Below are 22,977 nucleotides of genomic sequence, written 5' to 3'. Positions count from 1 at the left end.
TTCAACCGAGTTTGAGAGATGCTGAGATGTGTGAGTAGGTGAACTAAACTGAGACCAGAGTGGAAGCAAAACAGATCCAGGGTCCAGGGAAGGGATGGCATGAGGACAGAAGCGTCTAGAACACAGGGAGGGACGAGGGAGGAAAGGGAGGAGGGTGTTGACCTAGGAGTGTGCAGAGCCGGAAGGGTATGTTACCCACCAGGGTTCTTGGAATCCTAAGTCAATAGACATTGATAAGAGGCCAGACAGGATATTCAGACAAGGTTTTATTGGGGCTCTGGGTGCATGAGGAAGGGAGTCAAACAAGTGACAAGTTGCCTTGTTTGCTCCTGGGGGGTTGGGGGAGTATCAGGGCGCACATGGGAAATCTGGTCCATTAAGTGGGGTGAGGGTAGGCTGGGTCCAGCATTGGGCAGGAGGGATGAATGCCAGGTCTGCCCAGCCCCTTGGTGGGATGTGTGCAGGCATCACATCCAGCATCCTGCTTTAGTTCTCCAGCTCCAAAGGGGTGACTGGAGTTTTGATCATTTTTCTTTTTTTATCTCGTGCATCATTTGCCCCAGCTGTTCATGTATGTAGCATTATTTTTAGTCCCTTGTCGTTTCCTTCTTGTCTGTGGCTCAAGATGTGTGTCCACGCGGAAGCACTGCAGCCCAGGTCCCAGCGTGTCTGAAATCTAGAACCTGGAGAGCGGGGAGGGGCAGAGAATCGAGGATGGGGCAGGCCTAGGAGCGTGCAGAGCCCAGAAGAATCTAGAAAAGCTGGGGATGGGAGATGAGTTTAGGGGGCAGGGAGTGAAGAGAGGGGCACTGCCCTGAAGGATGGGGGGGAAAGTCAGGGTGAGGAGTAACTCTGATGGGGGAGGGACGGGGCTGCATTCCCAGTTTCCCTCCTTGAGGCAAATAGAGGCCTCAGGTGCATCTGGCACTGTTGGAACCGCCAGCCTCCTGGGCCCCGCCTTGGGAAGCACGGAGCTTCTTGGAGTTCACACCGTCGTCGTCCACACGCTTCCCCTCTGGGGAGGGCCTTATACTCCGGGGACTCCTCCGTGGCGCAGAGCTTTTCCTTCCCTCTGTTCTGACCCTATTCTGTCCCTAGCAGACTGGCGCCCGGGCCCTGTGCCCCCGACTCGTCTCGGGGCCGCCCGGGTTCCTCTGGCCCCTCTGCTGAGATCAGGAGCCCGTCTGTGCGGGCGCCGCCCCTGCTGCCCACAGGACGCGTCCTCAGGGCTCCCCTCCGGAATGTCCCGTTTGGCACCTCGCAGCCTTCCACCCCGCTGGGATTCAGGTCCCTCAGCCCTCCTGCCCCCAGGACCCTGTTCTTCCCATTGCTCCTGGCTTCCCTCCAGATCTCCTTGCCAAAATTGGGCCTCTGTACTGGCACCAGATTACATCTGAGAGAGAGAGATTTAAGTGAAATGGAAAAACTAGCTTTACTGCTTAGCCACACACGGGGGACCAAGCAGGCAAATTGCCCTCAAGACTGTGTCCTGGGACTTCCCTGGGGGTCCAGTGGTTTAGGGTCCACTTTGAAATGCAGTGGACGTGGGTTCAGTCCCTGGTGGGGAATCTAAGATCTCCCAGCCCAGAAGCAGGCGAGCCCTCACCCCACAGCTGGTGAGTCTCTGCACTAAAAGCAAGATCCCACCAGAGGTAGGGACTATCCCACATCTGCAAATCAAAACCAAGGCAGCCAAATAAATAGATAAATAAATAAAATATCAAAATAAATGAAAGGCCGTGTGTCTGGTCCTGGAGGGTTTTGAGGAGTCTTATAGTGTTCAAGGAGGAGAGCCTGATCAACTCGAGGATGCTCTTCTGTTGGGTCTGTGATGAGGTCTCGGGGAACAGCAGCATCACCCTTGTGCTTCCAGGTGGTCTCAGGTCTTCCTGCTTGTGGGCGGCATCGTTCACTTCTTCCATCTGGCAGGGGTTTAAGATTCTGTAAAAGGGGTCAAAGGTCCTGGCTCAGAATATTATCGATAGCCCTTGAGGAAGAACTAACAGTCCATGAGTTTGTTTAATAGCTACGATATTATTACTTTGACTTGACAGTTTCCTTTCTTTCTGCATTTTCTCACTTCTATGAGTAAAGACATTCTTGACTAAAGTTGTTTTTCCTAGATCAAAGGCAGGTGCATGTGGGTGGGGATCTACAAGGCGTCATAAGTTCCTTCTGGGCTACAATTCCAAGGGGAGTCAACCTATCTGATTTGAGGAAAGGACACAAGAGCTGGAAATAATCTCAAGTACCAAGCTTTGTTAGCATCAACAGTTTGTGTTAAGGAAATATGATTCCTCTCTTTGACTACCTTATCATCAGTTCAGTTCAGTCGCTCAGTCGTGTCCGACTCCTTGCGACCCCATGAATCACAGCACACCAGGCCTCCCTGTCCATCACCAACTCCCAGAGTTCACTCAGACTCATGTCCATCGAGTCAGTGATGCCATCCAGCCATCTCATCCTCTGTCGTCCCCTTTTCCTCCTGCCCCCAATCCCTCCCAGCATCAGAGTCTTTTCCAATGAGTCAACTCTTCACATGAGGTGGCCAAAGTACTGGAGTTTCAGCTTTAGCATCATTCCTTCTAAAGAAATTCCAGGGCTGATCTCCTTCAGAATGGACTGGTTGGATCTCCTTGCAGTCCAAGGGACTCTCAAGAGTCTTCTCCAACACCACAGTTCAAAAGCATCAGTTCTTCAGTGCTCAGCCTTCTTCATAGTCCAACTCTCACATGCATACATGACCAGAGGAAAAACCATAGCCTTGACTAGACGGACCTTTGTTGGCAAAGTAATGTCTCTGCTTTTCAATATGCTATCTAGGTTGGACATAACTTTCCTTCCAAGGAGTAAGCGTCTTTTAATTTCATGGCTGCAGTCACCATCTGCAGTGATTTTGGACCCCAAAAAAATAAAGTCTGACACTGTTTCCACTGTTTCCCCATCTATTTCCCATGAAGTGATGCGACCGGATACCATGATCTTCGTTTTCTGAATGTTGAGCTTTAAGCCAACTTTTTCACTCTCCACTTTCACTTTCATCAAGAGGCTTTTGAGTTCCTCTTCACTTTCTGCCATAAGGGTGGTGTCATCTGCATATCTGAGGTTATTGATATTTCTCCCGGCAATCTTGATTCCAGCTTGTGTTTCTTCCACTCCTGCGTTTCTCATGATATACTCTGCATAGAAGTTAAATAAGCAGGGTGACAATATACAGCCTTGACGAACTTCTTTTCCTATTTGGAACCAGTCTGTCGTTCCATGTCCAGTTCTAACTGTTGCTTCCTGACCTGCATACAGATTTCTCAAGAGGACGGTCAGGTGGTCTGGTATTCCCATCTCTTTCAGAATTTTCCACAGTTTATTGTGATCCACACAGTCAAAGGCTTTGGCATAGTCGATAAAGCAGAAATAGATGTTTTTCTGGAACTCTCTGCTTTTTCCTTGATCCAGCGGATGTTGGCAATTTGATCTCTGGTTCCTCTGCCTTTTCTAAAACCAGCTTGAACATCAGGAAGTTCACGGTTCACATATTGCTACAGCCTGGGTTGGAGAATTTTGAGCATTACTTTACTAGCATGTGAGATGAGTGCAATTGTGCGGTCATTTGAGCATTTTTTGGCATTGCCTTTCTTTGGGATTGGAATGAAAACTGACCTTTTCCAGTCCTGTGGCCACTGCTGAGTTTTCCAAATTTGCTGGCATATTGAGTGCAGCACTTTCACAGCATCATCTTTCAGGATTTGAAAGAGTTCAACTGGAATTCCATCACCTCCACTAGCTTTGTTCGTAGTGATGCTTTCTAAGGCCCACTTGACTTCACATCAGGATGTCTGGCTCTAGGTCAGTGATCACACCATCGTGATTATCTGGGTCTTGAAGATCTTTTTTGTACAGTTCTTCTGTGTATTCTTGCCACCTCTTCTTGATATCTTCTGCTTCTGTTAGGTCCATACCATTTCTGTCCTTTATCGAGCCCATCTTTGCATAAAATGTTCCCTTGGAATCTCTAATTTTCTTGAAGAGATCTCTAGTCTTTCCCATTCTGTTGTTTTCCTCTATTTCTTTCCACTGATCGCTGAGGAAGGCTTTCTTATCTCTTCTTGGTATTCTTTGGAACTCTGCATTCAGATGCTTATATCTTTCCTTTTCTCCTTTGCTTTTCACTTCTCTTCTTTTCACAGCTATATGTAAGGCCTCCCCAGACAGCTATTTTGCTTTTTTGCATTTCTTTTCCATGGGGATGGTCTTGATCCCTGTCTCCAGTACAATGTCACGGACCTCAGTCCATAGTTCATCAGGCACTCTAGCTATCAGATCTATGCCCTTAAATCTATTTCTCCCTTCCACTGTATAATCATAAGGAATTTGATTTAGGTCATACCTGAATGGTCTAGTGGTTTTCCCTACTTTCTTCAATTTAAGTCTGAATTTGGCAATAAGGAGTTCATGATCTGAACCACAGTCAGCTCCTGGTCTTGTTTCTGCTGACTATATAGAGCTTCTCCATCTTTGGCTGCAAAGAATATAATCAATCTGATTTTGGTGTTGACCAACATTTGGTGATGTTCATGTGTAGAGTCTTTTCTTGTGTTGTTGGAAGAGGGTGTTTGTTATGACCAGTGCATTTTCTTGGCAAAACTCTATTAGTCTTTGCCCTGCTTCATTCCATATTCCACGGCCAAATTTGCCTGTTACTCCAGGTGTTTCTTGACTTCCTACTTTTGCATTCCAGTTCCCTATAATGAAAAGGACATCTTTTTTGGATGTTAGTTCTAAAAGGTCTTGTAGGTCTTCATAGAACCGTTCAACTTCAGCTTCTTCAGCATTACTGGTTGGGGCATAGACTGGGATTACTGTGATATTGAATGGTTTGCCTTAGAAACGAACAGAGATCATTCTGTCGTTTTTGAGATTGCATCCAAGTACTGCATTTCAGACTCTTTTGTTGACCATGATGGCCACTCCATGTCTTCTGAGGGATTCCTGCCTGCGGTAGTAGATATAATGGTTATCTGAGTTAAATTCACCCATTCCAGTCCATTTCAGTTCGCTGATTCCTAGAATGTCGACATTCACTCTTGCCATCTCTTGTTTGACCACTTCCAATTTGCCTTGATTCATGGACCTGACATTCCAGGTTCCTATGCAATATTGCTCTTTACAGCATCGGACCTTGCTTCTATCACCAGTCACATCCACAGCTGGGTATTCTTTTTGCTTTGGCTCCATCCCTTCCTTCTTTTTGGAGTTATTTCTCCACTGATCTCCAGTAGCATATTGGGCACCTACTGACCTGCGGAATTCATCTCTCAGTATCTTATCATTTTGCCTTTTCATACTGTTCATGGGGTTCTCAAGGCAAGAATACTGAAGTGGTTTGCCATTCCCTTCTCCAGTGGACCACAGTCTGTCAGATCTCTCCACCATGACCCGCCCGTCTTGGCTTGCCCCACGGGTATGGCTTAGTTTTCATTGAGTTAGACAAGGCTGTGGTCCTAGTGTGATAAGTTGACTAGTTTTCTGTGAGTACGGTTTCAGTGTGTCTGACTTCTGATGCCCTCTTGCAACACCTACCGTCTTACTTGGGTTTCTCTTACCTTGGCGTGGGGTATCTTTTCACGGCTGCTCCAGCAAAACGCACCCGTTGCTCCTTACCTTGGATGAGGGGTATCTCCTCACTGCCTCCCTTCCTGACCTTCAACATAGGATAGCTCCTCTAGGCCCTCCTGTGCCCTCGCAGCCACCGCTCCTTGGATGTGGGGTGGGCGGCTGCGACCGGCGCACTAAAGCGCAGGCGGCTGCGACCGGCACACTAAAGCTCCCCGCACACTAAAGCGCAGCCGAGAGGAGCTACCCCACGTCCGAGGTCAGGGGCAGAAGCTGAGAGGACCCCATGCCCGAAGGACAGTGGCCAAGAGGAGTTTACCCCACGTCCGAGGTCAGGGGCAGCGGCCGAGAGTGCCAGGCTGCGATGGTGCAGGAATGGCCGAGGAGCTACCCCACGTCCGAGGTCAGGGCGGCAGCTGAGAGGAGCTACCCTGCGTCTGAGGTCAGGGGCAGCAGCCGAGAGTGCCAGGCTGCCACAGCACAGGAACGGCCGAGAGGAGCTACCCCACATCCGAGGTCAGGGGCAGCAGCCCGGAGGAGCGACCCCATGCATCCATGCACGAGGCCAGGGGCGGCGGCCGGGAGGACCAACCCCACCTTGTCATAGCCCCTGGACAAACATTTGAAAAATATGAAAGCATATTACAATGAGGATAATGATTAATGATTTGCGATATTTTTCAAAAGAGTCCTCCTATTTTAGAGGGCAACAAGCAAGATGAGTTTTCAAGTATTTCCATCTGATAAATATGCGGTGTCCCAGTGGTCCTTGCTGTGAGGCTAGAGCTTGAATTGTCTCGCTCACAATTAGTGTTGCAACTAGAGAAAGCCCGCACTAGCAATGAAGAGCCTGTGTGCTACGTCAAAGACCAGCCTCCAAGAATGCGTAAATAAGTAAATCATAAAACCATATGTACAAAAAAGAGTCTCAGACTGAATTCCAGAAAACAAGGAACCAACACCATTCTAACCTCAGGAAGTCCAGGCCCAAATCCTGCCATTTGATTTTGCTTTCAGATTTCTGTCTTCGTAAGGGCCCCCAAATATGAAGATTATTGCAAATGTCAGGAGACAGTCATTTTTATTTACCTGATAAGGCTGCTCAGAGTTAAGCATCTCTAACTTCTGGGGAAACCAAACGAGAGAAAAGTAACATATTTTCGTTTTACTCACAGAGGGCATTTATTCAATTGCTGTCAATCATTAGTAGCTTGAGGGGAAGGGCTGGGCTTTATCTAGAAAGCTAACGCATCAATGATATTTCAGAGCAAAAAAAAAAAAAACCATAAACTTTAAAACTATATTTACTTTTTTTTCCCTATTTTTAAAAAATTTTATTTTATTTTTAAACTTTACATAATTGTATTAGTTTTGCCAAATATCAAAATGAATCTGCCACAGGTATACATATGTTCCCCATCCTGAACCCTCCTCCTTGCTCCCTCCCCATACCATCCCTCTGGGTCGTCCCAGTGCACTAGCCCCAAGCATCCAGTATCATGCATCGAACCTGGACTGGCATCTCGTTTCATACATGATATTTTACATGTTTCAATGCCATTCTCCCAAATCTTCCCACCCTCTCCCTCTCCCACAGAGTCCATAAGACTGTTCTATATATCAGTGTCTCTTTTGCTATAAAACTATATTTACAAGTTGACTCAGTATTTCATCTTTTGTTAAACACTTTTATAATACCAGCAGGGTTTTTTAATTGGGATTTTAAAATATCTTATCCAGTTAGTTGCCTGGTATAATGTGAAACTGATCAGACATCAGTGCTTGTCAAAATGGTCTCTCCTATGAATCTTCTCGGAGATGAAACCTTTTGCAAAACCATCAGAGTACAATAACTATGTGTGACTGACTTAAAGACTGAAAGATATAGTGATACAACTGAGCAGAATGTAATGGGTTAAGAAACTTGGTTACAATAACCAGAATTATGACTTGGTAGCAGAACTTGGTATGCCCTGGTATGTCCTAATTATGACACTGGGACCTACCAGGTTTGTAAGAATTCCATAATTTTTTTTTTTTTTTTAGCAAATCTCTGTTAATAATATCCATCCCAGTATAACCTGAGAAGGCTTCTCATTCACTTGATAATGTTCCCCTTGGTATTTAACATACCAGTGATGCTAGTTAATCTAATATTTCCCTCTGAGATGCCTCACAGTTCCTCTGGAACACTCAGAGTTAGCTAGAGAAAGAGACTTACCATCTGTTCTCCAAGGCAGCTCATATTCCAGAAAACTTTGTCTGTTACCAGAGAAAGAAAACCAAATTCCAGAATTGTTGCAGCTTACTATTAATAATAAAAGTCATTTACTCAATTAACTTATATTTAATCTTAATCAATCCTGAAATGTGCGCAATTCTTGCTAAAGTCACATCATGAGAAATGCTGGGCTAGAAGAAGCAGAAGCTGGAATCAAGATTGCCGGGGGAAATATCAATAACCTCAGTTATGCAGATGACACCACCATTATGGCAGAAAGTAAAGAAAAACTAAAGAGCCTCTTGATGAAAGTGAAAGAGGAGAGTGAAAAAGTTGGCTTAAAACTCAACATTCAGAAAACTAAGATCATGGCATCAGGTCCCATGACTTCATGGGAAATAGATGGGGAAACAGTGTCAGAATTTATTTTTGGGGGGCTCCAAAATGACTGCAGATGGTGACTGCAGCCATGAAATTAAAAGACACTTCCTCCTTGGAAGGAAAGTTATGACCAACCTAGACAGCCTATTAAAAAGCAGAGACATTGGGTTGCCAACAAAGGTCCACCTAGTCAAGGCTATGGTTTTCCAGTGGTCATGTACAGATGCGAGAGTTGGACTGTGAAGAAAGCTGAGCGCCGAAGAATTGATGCTTTTGAACTGTGGTGTTGGAGAAGACTCTTGAGAGTCCCTTGGACTGCAAGGAGATCCAACCAGTCCATCCTAAAGGAGATCAGTCCTGGGAGTTCATTGGAGGGACTGATTCTGAGGCTGAAATTCCCATTTATTTTTAGTAGATGTTCAATCATATCACATTAGCAAAATCCTTTAAAACTGAAAATCAAGAAATAGGCAATTTAATTTTTTTATCAAGAGTATATTTTAAAACGTATAAGACATGCATATCTTAGGGCACAATTTTTCTTTTGTCACACGAGATATGTACTTAATAAATTCAAAAATATATAGTGTTTTTTCATAAAAGGAAGAGATAAGTAAACATAGACTTGTTCAGAACTCAGTGTTTCACTGTTTTATCTAAAATTGATTTACATTTTCAATGAATTCTCATCATTGAATTTAACAAAACTCTAATGGTTTAAATTCCTGCGCGTCCAAAAAACAAAGTATAATTCTTTTAAAGAGCTTACCTAAAAGCTTCTATACCATTTATTTCAGTTATTTATGAGATTATCAGTGTGAGTGAACTTTCTTGCCGACAACTTTTGCCCCAGGTATGACCTAGTGACTAGCAGTAGAACTAAGTACAGTGGAAGAATGTTGGTGTCTCGTGTCTCCAGTAATCAGACAGTTAACAAGCTAAACTGATGTCAGTACCAGACAGAGACTTAATACTGAACATTTCCCATATTTTGTGACTCAGAAATACTGCATTTGTAAGCGCTTATTGTACTTTAAGTCAATGGAATAGAGCTCATTTAGAAGTTAATCTCAGGAATATTTTCTAAAGACAAAGACACACACGGAGACACACACACGAGCAGAGATCTGTTTCATCATTTTACATTTCATGAATCAGGCACTGCAATTAAACTTGTCAGTTGATGAAAAACAGAGAGAACCGTCAAATGTACACACTTGAGGTCAAAGGCTTCTTTTTCTTTCCTCCTTCCACCCGTCTCCCGGCTCGGTTTCAATTCTTCTAAATAAGCCAAGGCTGAAACGCAGGCAATGTGGGCTGTGTTTGTATTAATACTTAGGGACATGGTGAGGCTTAACATCAACTTTTCTCCTAAGAATATCTTTGTTCTCTCAGGGTGAGTGTTCTAGAAAACTAAAGTGTGTCATCAAGACACTCTCTCCAACTGCACATGTAAAAAGAACCGGTTCTGAAATTTCAAAAGAGTTTCATCTCAACCATTTTCTCCAAAGTCTAAAGAATATTGTGACTACATAGTGTTAAACTATTTTGTCCTTATTGATAGGTTTAAACGTGTAGGTTAACCAGTCATCCAAAATGTGTCCTAGGAGGTTATCAGAGGAAATCAAAGGAGCATTTCCCATTTTTGATCAGACGCCCATGAGCCAAATACAAACCAGACCTCATTAGCTGATGGAAACCTTAACGAGGGGAAGGACCCTAGAAAGCATAAAACTCAGAGTGGGTGTTTCCAGTTCCTGCCAAGCCCATGACCTGAGTCCTTAGACCTCACAGGTGAGATTTCCAACATGAAAACTAATCAGACAGGCACTCAATGTTTCCCAGATGGAAACAAATGTTCCTCAGATGGACATGTTGAAGGAGCCTCGGATACATGTCAGGGGACTCACCCAGATGCTGGCCAAGATGTCTCGATGTCCCAGACATTGTCTTTCTCCTGCCTCAAAATAATTCCTTGGAGCAGCAAAATTCAAGCTGGTGTGGGCTGGAGGAAGACAGGAACACCCTTGAGGTGAAGGTGGCCTCCCCACCCTCTAGGGCGGCCCTCCTCTTCCCTCCTCTACCGCCTTGGTGTCCCCACTGCCCGCTTGGTGGACCAAGTATGGCTGGGGTTCAGCCTTCTTGAGCTGAGTCCTCGGAGAGCAGGCCTCTGAAAGAATCTTCCCAGCATTCCAACCTTCTGGAAAGAGGCTGCGTGGAGGAAAAATCTAGAGAGTGTGATGGGGCCAGGGGACACCCAGGGGGTCACCCCTAAGCCAACCCTACACGGGACTCCAAATTTGTTACCCAAATTCAGCTTCTGCACACCAAGGCAGAGTGAAGTTTGTAAGAAAGAAGTATGGGTAAGGTAGAAAGAAAGGGCTTTACTGCTTTGCTAGAAAATTGGCCCATATTGGCGTTGTGCCCCCAAGACCATGAGTTTCAACCTGGAGTGGGTATGTGGAGTCTTTAGTGTTTATGGAGCCATGGCTGGTGTTGAGGCAGTGGGGAGGCCGCAGCATCAACCTTCTTGTTCCAGCCAGTCTGGGGTCTACCTGCTGTGGGCAGCAGTTCACTTGTTCAGTCTGGCGGGGCTTTTGGTAACTGCAAAATAGCTGACACATATGGCACAGATATTATCAAGAGACCTTGAGGAAAAAAAGTCCTTGACTTTGTTCGAAGGCTCCAGTATTATTATTTTGTCTTGTTTGACATTTTGCCCTTCAGGGCTCTAATGAAATTTATTCTTTGTTTTTCCCCATCCTCAGCAGAAGGCATGAGGGATCTTTGTTCCCCGACCTGGATCCTACCTTCAGCCCATGAATTTGACTGGTGGAGTCTTAGCCACCAGACCACCAGGGAAGCCCCTAAATGAATTTCTTGGTGAAAGATTTTCTACAGACAAAAGGCTGGTGGAGGACTTGACTGGGGGTTTCTTCTGGGAAAGCCTCAGTGGGTCCTGCTTGGTTACAGTCTGGCCCTTCCCTGGTCTGCCCCTGCCTGGCCTCTAAGCCCTGCAGGAGAAGGAAGTCGGCACAGAAACAGGCAGGAGGCCACATGGGAGTTCAGATGCCATATTTCCTTAGGGTGAAGTCTATATGTTGTCAGGGTGGCTGAGTGGTAAAGAATATGTCTGCAATGCAGGACATGCTGGGGACTTGAGTCTGGTCTCTGGACGAGTAAGATCCCCTGGAGTAGGAAATGGCACGCCACTACAGCATTTTTGCCTGGGAAACCCCTTAGACATTGGAGCCTGTGGCACCACAGTCCAAAGGGTCACAAAGAACCACCGAACAGGCACACAGGTAGGAAGGTAACATTTGTGCATTGCTGGTAACAGCAAAAATTCCATTTCTATATTTTATCCTGGTTCCTACAGTGGAGGAACCAATACAGGAAGGCAAGCTGGTAATCTTTGTCTCCTGAACACTGTTACCATCATGTCAGTGATGTCTCTCCAGGTTCAAATCAGTCTTGTTGGTTAGGCAGGCAGAGTTGGGATGTGTAAATCATAAGCAGACTGAAATCTTGGTCATAAACATCCCACACTGATAAGTCCTCTAACACAATAATGCATTTTCTTAAGACTTCACAAGAGCTGCTCCTCCCCTCTACTGTGACCCTATTCAGTCCCTTGAAGACTGGCGTCTGGGTCCTATGCACCCCCAGCTCCTCTCAAGACCACCAGGGCCCCTCTGCTCACATTAGGAACAGGCCTCTGAGCTCCTGGGTCTGTGCCACAGCGCTACCCCTGCTCCCCACACTGAGCCCCTCAGGGCTCCCCTCCAGAATGTGCCCTCTGAAAACCTCCCCAAGCCCTTGACCCCAGGGGGGGCTCAGATCCCTTGGCCCTCGCTCCTCCAGATCTGGCCCTTCCCCCTGCCCTGTGCCTGGCCTGAGCCTCAACCCAGCAGGAGAAGGAGGTCAGCACACAACCAGGCAGGAGACTGATCTCGGCCTGCAGTGACTCGAAGCAGGGTTTCAGCCCTGGCCAGAGACTGAGGTTGGGCTGTGGGAGGGAGAGCACTGGATCCTAACCACTAGACCACCAGGGTGAATGGCCGGTGACAAACCCTGACTCATTATCTATGTAGAGGTGAATCCCCACCTAGAGATGGAAATTGGTGAAGCAATCAGAGTCTTTATTAGGAGGGAAAGATAGACACACCAGAGGGCTCAAAGAGAGTAGGGGAGTCGGGCCTCATGGTAGTTAGGGTCACTTTTAAGGGGCATTTTTTCTGGATTTCCTTTAGCCAATCATCTTGCTTTTCCTGGCTCTGAGTCCCTTTTTGGTACACCTCAGGGTCCCCCTGGGCTTGTCAGGTGGCTCAGTGGTAAAGAACCCACCTGCCAATTCAAGAGACATGGGCTCGATCCCTGGCTTGGAAAGATCTCCTGGTGGAGATAAGGGCAACCCACTCCAGGTTCTTGCCTAGAAAATCTCATGGAGCCTGGTGCGTTACAATCCATGGGGTCACAAAAGATTCAGACACAACTTGGTTACACAACAGCACTAAGATTCAGTCTAGCCATTGAAATGAAGAAGAGTTACTTGTAACAAGAAAGATGCATGTAGGGCTTCCCTGGTGTTCCAGTGGTTAAGAGTCCACCTGCCAATGCAGGGGACATGGGTTCCATCCCTGGTCCAGGAGGATTTCACGGGCCTTGGGGCATTTAAGCCCGTGCTCCACAACTACTGAAGCCTGCCTGCCTAGAGCCCACGCTCCACAACAAGAGAAGCCACCACAACAAGAAGCGTGTGTCCCCCAAATAGAGTAGCCTCCACTCGCAGCACAGAGAAAGCCCCCACACAGCAACAAAGACCTAGTGCACCAGAAAAATAAAATAAAACCGCAACAACATATCGCAATAACAGGAAATGACGTGAGGAATGTTCATTTGTGGTTAGACCACTCGGGTGACAATCTGGGCTGCAGATGGAGTAAACACACCTGCTGGAGAAGTTTTCACACTGTCAGGCATGATGGTCCTGTTGAAGAAACTGAAAACACTACAGAGCACAAGTGTGATCTGCCTTGTAAATGCTTCCTGGGCCCTCCTTTCCTAGGAAGATTTCTGAGCTGATCCACTCCAGCACCACAGACAGCTCCCACTTCTGCCCTGCCTTTTCCCAGGTGGTTCATCAGGAGCTCAGCAAGCAGAGCAGGGCTGTCGACGGCCTAGAAAATATGATAGGCAGGATGGGAAAGAGTAGACCGAGACTAGTGGAGGCTTCAACATGGACCCCAGGTGGGCATAATGTGGGCAGGGATTGGAGACAGAGACTAGGAAGCTGTAGGTGAGAAAGGGGACGCTGACGACATGGGAAGGGACACCAGCCTCATCAGAGACAAGCCCTTTCTCCCCAGAATCTACCCAGAGGGAATCAGCCACAGCTCTGAATAGCAGGGAGCCTCATGAGCACAGAGGTCACCTGGAACCTCCTGGATTCTAGGTTCTATGTGCCCAGATTTAAATGAGCCCAATGTCAGTGCGTGCAGCCCTGCTCTTCAGAGACTATTCATCTTCCCCAAGGCTGAGTCATTTAGACATACTTTAAATTCACTGGCTCCGATGATAGAGAATCTGCCTGAAATGCAATCCCTGGGTCAGGGAGAAGGGAATGGCAACCCACTCCAGTATTCTTGCCTGGAGAATTCCATGGACAGAGGACCCTGGGGGGCTACAGTCCATGGGGTGGCAAAGAGTTGGACACAACTGAAGCGACTCTCACTGCACTAAATGCACTCTGAAAGTTGTAGGGGTTGTAACTTCAGGGCACTCGAACCTGGAGAGAATAGCTGTCATCAGCGTTGATTGCAAGCTTGGCCCCCGCCACATCTAGTCACTCATTCTTGACCAGTAAGAGCCCCTGAGGTTTGCTTTGCCTCATGCTTTTACAAATAAAAGCCCAGAAGTCAGAGCCACATCATATCCAGGTGTGATCCTGTCTTAATGAATAGTATATATGAGGAGTTTTGAGTGTCCAAGTGTTTGCAGAAATACTTTGGATAAAAAGACATCTGGGGATTCCCTAGTGGACTAAGTGGTTAAAAATCTGCTGGCAATGCAGGTAACTACATATGAAAAATTAAAGTGTTAATTGCTTAGTTGTGTCCGACTCTCTGCAACTTCATGGACTGTAGCCCTACAGGCTCCTTTGCCCATGGAATTCTCCAGGGAAGACCACTGGAGTGGGTGGCCATTCCCTTCTCCAGGGATCTTCCCAACCCAGGGATGGAATCCCATCTACTGAATTGCAGGCAGGTTATTTACCATCTGAGCCACCAGGGAAGCCCATCTACATATAAAATAGAAGAATATAATGTTTCACTTTAACTGATGCCTGGCCTAAATTTCCAGTCATACTAGCCATTGTTTTAAAATATCCCTTATGGGCAGAGACACTTTAACATATATTAAAATTAAACCAGTTTTCTTGTGATTATGAATTGGTTTCATAAAACAGCATCCAAGGGACCACTCCCCCACCCCTTGTTAAAACACTTAATGTGCTTCAAAGTAAATAAAAACATAGTCTTCAAAGATGAAAATTGTAAAACCCTAATTACTCAAGGGGTGATTATCCCCATTTCTCCATTTGACACACGAACCTTGCCTGGCCTAAGATTTGGGGGAAATTTTAGGTCATTCCATACTGGATGACTACTAATAATAGTGTGGCTTCATTGATTAGAGCCCCCAGACCCAACATCCAATATTGTCAAAACCACTAATTCTGTTCAATCAACAACTGGCACATATTTAGTTTTGTTCAGTGCCTGTGTCAACAGTCTCTCATCTAAGATAGCCTGCACTCCCAAAGGGACACAATTCCCCCATTTCAGGCTTCACACAGGTACCGCAAGGGCTCAGCATCTCAACTGCACACCCTCTGGGCAGACAATGATTTAGCGGCATCCCCCTTTCTCCAGGAGCACAGGTATTGAAACAGGAGCAGAATCCTATGGTCCTTGTGCCCCATGCCCCGCCATGTGCCTGCCTTTCTTCTACCTGAGGAAAACTTTAGTCAAAGAATGCCTGCAATCAAAGAAGTGAGAGATGGGAAAGCAAAGGAAGAGTCAAAGGAGATTAAAATTAACGTAGTGATTAAGCATAGTCAAGGATATTTAGCTGTTTCTGAAGGGCTATAGATAATATTCTGAGCAATATCCAGAGAGCCACGTTATAGACAGAGAAGCAACAAGTTGAGATGTTAATTACATGATGGTCAGACTGAACACAGGCTGTAAGCGGCCACTGTTTTCCTTGGGAATGGAATTTATGTTGAAAAACTGTTACATGTTGGGAGGGACAGTCAATGTACAAAGAACTGAATACAAAGTAGATAGTTTTAACCTTGGCTAGGGAGAAAAAAAGTCTTAAGTAATGTTCTTTTCCTGTATTTTCCTTCGAAAATATAGCAGCTGACTGTGCTGTTTCAGCATAGAGCAGCCCCCTCGCACTTCTGTCTGGAAAAGCTCTTGCCCCACTGGTTGCCAGGAAGGGTTTGGGTGGGGGAGCCGTCAGTCGGCCTTTGGACAGGTGTCCAGCATCCTGCCCCCCCGGCCCGCCGGCGCCTGAAATAAAGCAAACTTTCCTTCTTTCCGCCAACCTGGCCGGTCTGCTTGTTTGAGAGCGGAGCAGCCGCACCCACCACACTTCTTCCGACAGCAGCGTGAGGTTTCAGGATGACATCCGCCTTCAAGGAGATGCAGTGGAAGCACGTTTCATGTGCGAAGGACACAGACGTCTCACGCCTTCTGGTCCTTTCCTGGGGTTCTGAAGCAACACAGTGCTCACGTACACATCTCCCTTCCACATCAGAGTCAACAGACAGTCCCGTCAGCGCCCTCAGAGACGCCTGCACTCAAGGAGCTTCGGGAACGGTGTCTCCCGCCATCTGGAGTCCCTGCACGGCTTCTGATGGCCACAACGTGCCCAAGGATTCGGGTGCAATGACACTACCCCTAGCAAGCTTTCTCAGCCCTCTCGAGACACGAGTGCCTCCAGATTTGATTCTCACACACACGTAGCCCATGTGCCCACGGTCCCGGTCCCCGGCTTCTCAGAGACCACCTCCAGAGCTCCAAACACGCTCGGCTTATTCAAAAAGGGATATGCAGCAGCTGGCTTGGCCCCACACCTCTGCCCGCTTCCTGCAGAACTTTTTTCCCCAAACCACCAGATGTCAGCTCAGGCTTCGACACGCCCCCTCAAACTTCCACAGCGCTTTAAAACCTGCGGCTTTCCCTGGGTCCCTGCACCCTGCGCGGGCCCTCTCCTCACTAGGAGAGCAGTGAACGACTTTCAGCTTCTGTCTGTAGTGACCCTGGCCTCTCTGCGGAGACGCTCAGGCACCCCTGTCAATTAAGTCCCAGCCACCGCCTGACCGAAAGCAAGGCGATATTCATTATGTTTGGCGGGAGAGCCAGAACGATTTCCTTTATACGAGACCTCCTCCTGCGCTTCCTAAGGCACCTTGTGTGGATTTATCTCGAGGGTAAGATGATGCTCTTTCTGCCAAATGAATCACCCTACCAAGACGTGTTAAAGGAATTCATTGAACTGATTTGTCTGCGTGCAGTGAAACCTAGTTTGCACTTTTGGACAGGAAAGACTGCTGGTGCTACGAGAAACTGGTTTCTCGTTTCCGTTGCACCCAAGATGTCGTACTGCTTTAAGAAAGAACGTGATGAAGCAATGCGGGCAAATCCGGTTTAAACGGCATTTGGCACGACTTGGCAACGATTTGCTGAAGGATGCTTGACGTCCTTGTCGCGTCTCAAGGACGACGATCAGCTGAACTATGAACGAGAATTGAAAGGATTTGAAAACGGCATGACTCCTACACCTGTTTTGTTTGTGTGTGTTTCCCCCTATAACTTTCCAACCCAGTTTATGTTGACAAATTTAGTTACATGTTAGGAGGGACAGTCCCCATACAAAAATACTCAATACGAAATTCATATTTTTACCCCAAATCTTTACCCTTTAATCTTTTCCAGTATTTTTTCAGAAAATACTCCCTTTGTAAATTCAAATTTGTCCGTTTTGAGTCTTCTGACTCAGCATTTTGAACACTTCCATTTCTTGTGTTGGTAGCGCTTTGCAGGTTCTCCTGTCTCTTGTTTTTGCCTCTCAAATTCTTGTTTCTTCGCCGCACATGGAGCTTGCTCATATTCTTCGTGTGCCTTTTGGTTTGATGTTTTCTTTTGCTTTGGAATGTTTCATAGAGTATATTCTCGTGCTGCAGTGCCCTTCTGGCAGAAGCCGTTCAGTGCTACAATGTCCTTCAGACAAAGCCTGGTCAGGCGTACCTTGGTCTTCTGGCAAAGACTGCTCACCTTGTTCTAACCGGGATTGGTCAGCTTTTCTCAGCTGCTTGCTGAGTCTTTCCTCTCCAGCTAAATAGAGATGGTTCCAGTGACCAGGGTGTTAGGGCAAGCGCACTGATTGTAACCACCCACCCTGGCCAGGCACTATAGTAACCATTTGCAGGAGTTGTTTTATGACAGGACCTTCTGGCAAGGAAGACGGAACTACTAAGCCTCCACTTATTAGAAGAAGAAGTTTGGGAGAGATCCCAAGGAGACTCCACATGTCCGACCACATCCCAGAATCCTTCTCTCTGGCATCCATCTGGCCTGAGGTAGGTGTGCACCACCAGGAAGGACTCTGAGTCAGAATGTTTGGCTAAAGACAACCCGGAAACTAATCCCATCACCATAACACCCATGACCACAAGCCATGTGACAGAGCTGTTCTCCTGCGTTCCATTACCCTATGGCTCTCCACCCGGGTGCTCTTTCCCAAGAAAATCTCTTGCTTTGTCAGCACATGTGTCTCCTCCAACAATTCATTTCTAAGTGTTAGACAAGGGCCCAGGTTTGGGCCCTGGAAGGGGTCTCTGCTCCTGCAACAAGGGTACCAATCTGTGCACTGGGATTCGCCTGAGCTCATCTCACATGCTAGTAAAGTAATGCTCAATATTCTCCAAGCCAGGCTTCAGCAATACGTGAACCATGAACTTCCAGATGTTCGAGCTGATTTTCGAAAAGGCAGAGGGACCAGAGATCAAATTGCCAACATCCTCTGGATCAAGGAAAAAGCAAGAGAGTTCCAGAAAAACATCTATTTCTGCTTTATTGACTATGCAAAAGCCTCTGACTGTGTGGATCACAATAAACTGTGGAAAATTCTGAAAGAGATGGGAATACCAGACCCCCTGATCTGCCTCTTGAGAAATCTGTATGCAGGTCAGGAAGCAACAGTTAGAACTGGACATGGAACAACAGACTGGATCCAAATAGGAAAAGGAGTACATCAAGGCTGTATATTGTCACCCTGCTTATTTAACTTCTATGCAGAGTACATCATGAGAAACGCTGGACTGGAAGAAACACAAGCTGAAATCAAGATTGCCAAGAGAAATATCAATAATCTCAGATATGCAGATGACACCACCCTTATGGCAGAAAGTGAAGAGGAACTCAAAAGCCTCTTGAAGAAAGTGAAAGTGGAGAGTGAAAAAGTTGGCTTAAAGCTCAACATTCAGAAAACGAAGATCATGGCATCCAGTCCCATCACTTCATGGGAAATAGATGGGGAAACAGTGGAAACAGTGTCAGACTTTATCTTTTTGGGCTCCAAAATGACTGCAGATGGTGACTGCAGCCATGAAATTAAAAGACGCTTGCTCCTTGGAAGTAAAGTTATGACCAACCTAGATAGCATATTCAAATCAGAGGCATTGCTTTGTCAACTAAAGTCCGTCTAGTCAAGGCTATGGTTTTTCCAGTGGTCATGTATGGATGTGAGAGTTGGACTGTGAAGAAGACTGAGCGCCAAAGAATTGATGCTTTTGACCTGTGGTGTTGGAGAAGACTCTTGAGAATCCCTTGGACTGCACGGAGATCCAACCAGTCCATTCTGAAGGAGATCAGCCCTGGGATTTCTTTGGAAGGAATGATGCTAAAGCTGAAACTCCAGTACTTTGGCCACCTCATGCGAAGAGTTGACTCATTGGAAAAGACTCTGATGCTGGGAGGGATTGGGGGCAGGAGGAGAAGGGGACAACAGAGGATGAGATGGCTGGATGGCATCACTGATTTGATGGTCGTGAGTCTAAGGGAACTCTGCGAGATGGTGATGGACAGGGAGGCCTGGCGTGCTGCGATTCATGGGGTCACAGAGTCAGACACGACTGACAAACTGAACTGAACTGAGCTGAACTGAGCCTTATTTTCCCTCCAGAGCAATATCTTGGAAGTTTGCTGAATCTTTAGTTTTCTTTGAAATGGGAAGCCTCATCCCTCGCGAATGCTCCCCATGAGGGCTACAGATGGTTATTACATTGCTATGTACTCTGCTTTACATTCTTATTTCTGAATCCCGCCGATGAGACTCCTTCTTCTTGCATCCCAAAACACCCTGTCCATGCCCCTCTCCCCCGACCCATGGTGCCCTCCATCTACAACTTAAAAAAAAAAATTGGAACTTGATACCTGAGTAAAATAAAGATATAAGTAAATGCAGTGCAGTGGATGGTGTGTTTCTTTGGTGTGGTTTGCCTGATGTCCAGCCCAGGGTCTTTCCCATGGACCCTAGAGTGGGAGTGGGTCTCCAGCAGGAGAAAGTGCAAGGGTGGGGGTAGGAGTCGACAGGAGCCCTCTGTCGGGGGTGGAGGCCAGGGTGCTGGGGTGCAGATGTGGTTCAGAGAAACGGGAAGGGGAGTGGAGGTCCACAGGCTCAAACTGTGGACTTGAGACCAGACAGGTTTTGAGAAAATCCTGCCTCAGTAGCCGAATATGCAGAGAAGCTGCGGTGGCACTGGATGGTTTGAGAAGGCAATTTCTGACGTCAAATCACATCCCAATCAGGATGTATACCAATGGAGCCCAGAGGAGAAATTGGAGCCTAGAAGATAAAGTGCGCGCATGAAAAGGGTGCATAGAAACCTTCCAATGGCTTCCTGATGTGAACGTTTTGTCCATGGGACAAAAAGACCCAGATCTGGCCTTTCTTAACATATTGTTATGGCTTTCTGAATATTATAATATTATATTAATATTATATTAGTATAATATAATGATATTATAGTAATTAAATGTCAATATAAATTATAATTTATATAATCTATATTTTAAATTTGTACATGAATTTTAAAGTTTATATATAATATAAATTTTATTTTTATTACAATTGAATTAATATATTATTAATGATAATAATTAAGATATATTCTATTACTATAATATATTATGTGAATATATATTATATTTAATGTTTTAATTATCTTATATATTATAGTAAATATTATTTTATATAATATATCAATTATATATAAAATTGTATAAATGATAAGGTAGAATAACAGATGATTCTAAAGAATGTATTATATATAATATATAATATTTGATATAATGACATTATATATAATTATATATTTTAGTAATGTTAAAAATTATATATAATATGTTATATATAATATTTAGCAATATATAATATATGTTACATAATGTATAATAAGAATATATACAATATATAATATGTATTATAAATGTACATTGTACATTATATGTAAAGCATATAATTTATCTATAATATTATCTATTTATGTATTATGTTAATATCAATATGTTGTATATAATAATATGTACTCTATAACAATATATTATATAATCTTTTACTATATATTATTATGCTATATATTATATCATTGTATATGTAATATTTTATTTATATATTTATTATTATAGATTTTGAGCATATATTAAAACTTATTGCATTTTTAAATGCCTTAAAACTAAAACCAAGAAACAAGCAATTGATTTTCTTTAACAACATTAAATTTTATAATCTATAAGACATAAAAATTTATGGCTAATTTTTCCTTATGTAGTGCAATATATGTACTTAGTAAACTGAAATATATTTAGTGTTTTTTTCATAAAAGGCAAAGGTAAGTAAACATGGACTTGTTCACAAGTCAATGTTTCAGTATTTTATCTAAAACTGATTTAACTCTTCAATGAATTCTCATCATGGAACTTAATTTAACAAAACTCTAATGGTTTAAATTCCCGAGAATCCAAAAAGACAAAAGATAATTCTTTTAAGGAGCTTACCTAAAGGCTTTTCTACCATTTATCTCAGTTATTTATGACAATATATCACTATGGGTCAACTTTTGTGCTGACAAATTTTGCAACAGCTGTGACCTACTGACTAGCAGTAGAACCAGGTACAAGGAAAGTCGGTGCTGAGGCTAAATGTTGGTGTCTCGTGCCTCTAGTAATCAGACACAATTAAACAAGCAAAACTGACATCAGTACCAGACAGAGACTTAATATTGAACATTTCTCAGATTTTGTGAGTCTTAGAAATTTGTAAGCACTTATTTTTCTTTAAGTCAATGGAATAGAGCTCATTTAGAAGTTAATCTCAGGAATATTTTCTAAAGATAAAGACACTCACTGAGACACACACACGAGCAGAGATCTGTTTCATCATTTTATATTTCATGAATCAGGCACTGCATTTAAGCTTGTCGGTTTATGAAAAAGAGAGAGAATAACAAATGTACACACTTGAGGTCAAACGCATCTTTTTCTTCCCTCCTTCCACCCCCCTCCCCTGGCTCAATTTCAATCCTTCTAAGTAAGCCAAGGCTGAAACGCAGGCAATGTGGGCTGTGTTTGTATGAATACTTCAGGGAAATGTTTTTTTTTTAATTTATTTATTTTAATTAGAGGCTAATTACAATATTGTATTGGTTTTGCCATACATGAACATGAATCCGCCACGGGTGTACACGTGTTCCCAATCTGAACCCCTCTCCCACCTCCGACCCCATACCATCCTTCTGGGGCATCCCAGTGCACCAGCCCCAAGCATCCTGTATCCTGCATCAAACCTGGACTGGCGATTCATTCCTTTTATGATATTATACATGTTTCAATGCCATTCTCCCAAATCGTTCCCCCCTTGAGGGACATGTTGAGGCTTAACATCAATTTTTCTCCTAAGAATATCTTTATTCTCAAAGCGCGAGTGTTCTAGAAAACTAAAGTGTGTCATCAAGCCATCTCTCTCCAACTGCACATGCAAAAAAACCAGTTCTGAAATTTCAAAAGAGTTTCATCTCAACCATATTCTCCGAAGTCTAAAGAATATTGTGACTACATAGTGTTAAACTATTTTGTCCTTGTTAATAGGTTTAAACGTGTAGGTTGACTGCTGCTGCTTCTGCTACTAAGTCGCTTCACTCGTGTCCAACTCTGTGCGACCCCATAGACGGCAACCCACCAGGCTCCGCCGTCCCTGGGATTCTCCTGGCAAGAACACTGGAGTGGGTTGCCATTTCTTTCTCCAATGCATGAAAGTGAAAAGTGAAAGTGAAGTCACTAAGTCATGTCTGAATCTTCGTGACTGCATGGACTGCAGCCTACCAGACTCCTCCGTCCATTGGATTTTCCAGGCAACAGTACTGAAGTGTGTTGCCATTGCCTTCTCCGTGGCTTGACTAGTCTTCCAAAATGTGTCCTAGGTGGTTATCAGAGGGAATCAAAGGAGGGCTTCCCATTTTTGAACGGACACCCATGAGCCACATACAAACCAGACCTCATTAGCTGATGGAAACCTTATACGAGGGGGAAGACACCAGAAAGCATAAAGCTCAGAGTGGCTGTTTCCAACTCCTGCCAAGTCCATGACCTTAGTCCTTAGATCTCACAGGTGGGATTTCCAACATGAAAGCTAAC

The 22,977-nt window shown here is 44.9% G+C and overlaps 2 long non-coding RNA genes across 24 annotated transcripts in view; one reads left to right on the top strand and one right to left on the bottom strand.

The window, feature by feature from the left end:
• Positions 1 to 253: 253 nt before the first annotated feature.
• LOC139182080 (uncharacterized) overlaps positions 254 to 22,977 on the bottom strand; it is a 55,620-nt gene continuing 32,896 nt past the window's right edge. The window contains exons 4-8 of one of the 23 annotated variants that reach the window (XR_011565653.1): positions 10,660 to 13,392; positions 10,123 to 10,217; positions 7,832 to 8,664; positions 6,700 to 6,735; positions 254 to 1,941 (exon numbers count right to left, since the gene is read on the bottom strand). This is a non-coding gene — a long non-coding RNA (uncharacterized lncRNA). Of the gene's footprint in view, positions 1,942 to 6,699; positions 8,665 to 9,338; positions 10,424 to 10,659; positions 13,393 to 21,102; positions 22,760 to 22,977 lie in introns of those variants that run through there. The other 22 variants (XR_011565652.1, XR_011565650.1, XR_011565647.1 and 19 more) reach the window with 22 other exon arrangements.
• LOC139182081 (uncharacterized) lies at positions 15,797 to 19,749 on the top strand. The gene is made up of 2 exons (XR_011565665.1): positions 15,797 to 17,864; positions 18,214 to 19,749. It is a non-coding gene; the product is annotated as an uncharacterized lncRNA (long non-coding RNA).

The sequence above is a fragment of the Bos indicus genome, unplaced genomic scaffold (genome assembly GCF_029378745.1).
Source record: "Bos indicus isolate NIAB-ARS_2022 breed Sahiwal x Tharparkar unplaced genomic scaffold, NIAB-ARS_B.indTharparkar_mat_pri_1.0 scaffold_78, whole genome shotgun sequence".
Lineage (NCBI taxonomy): Eukaryota > Metazoa > Chordata > Mammalia > Artiodactyla > Bovidae > Bos > Bos indicus.
Note: the sequence above shows the minus strand (reverse complement) of the source record. Positions and strands in the feature narration are given on the sequence as shown.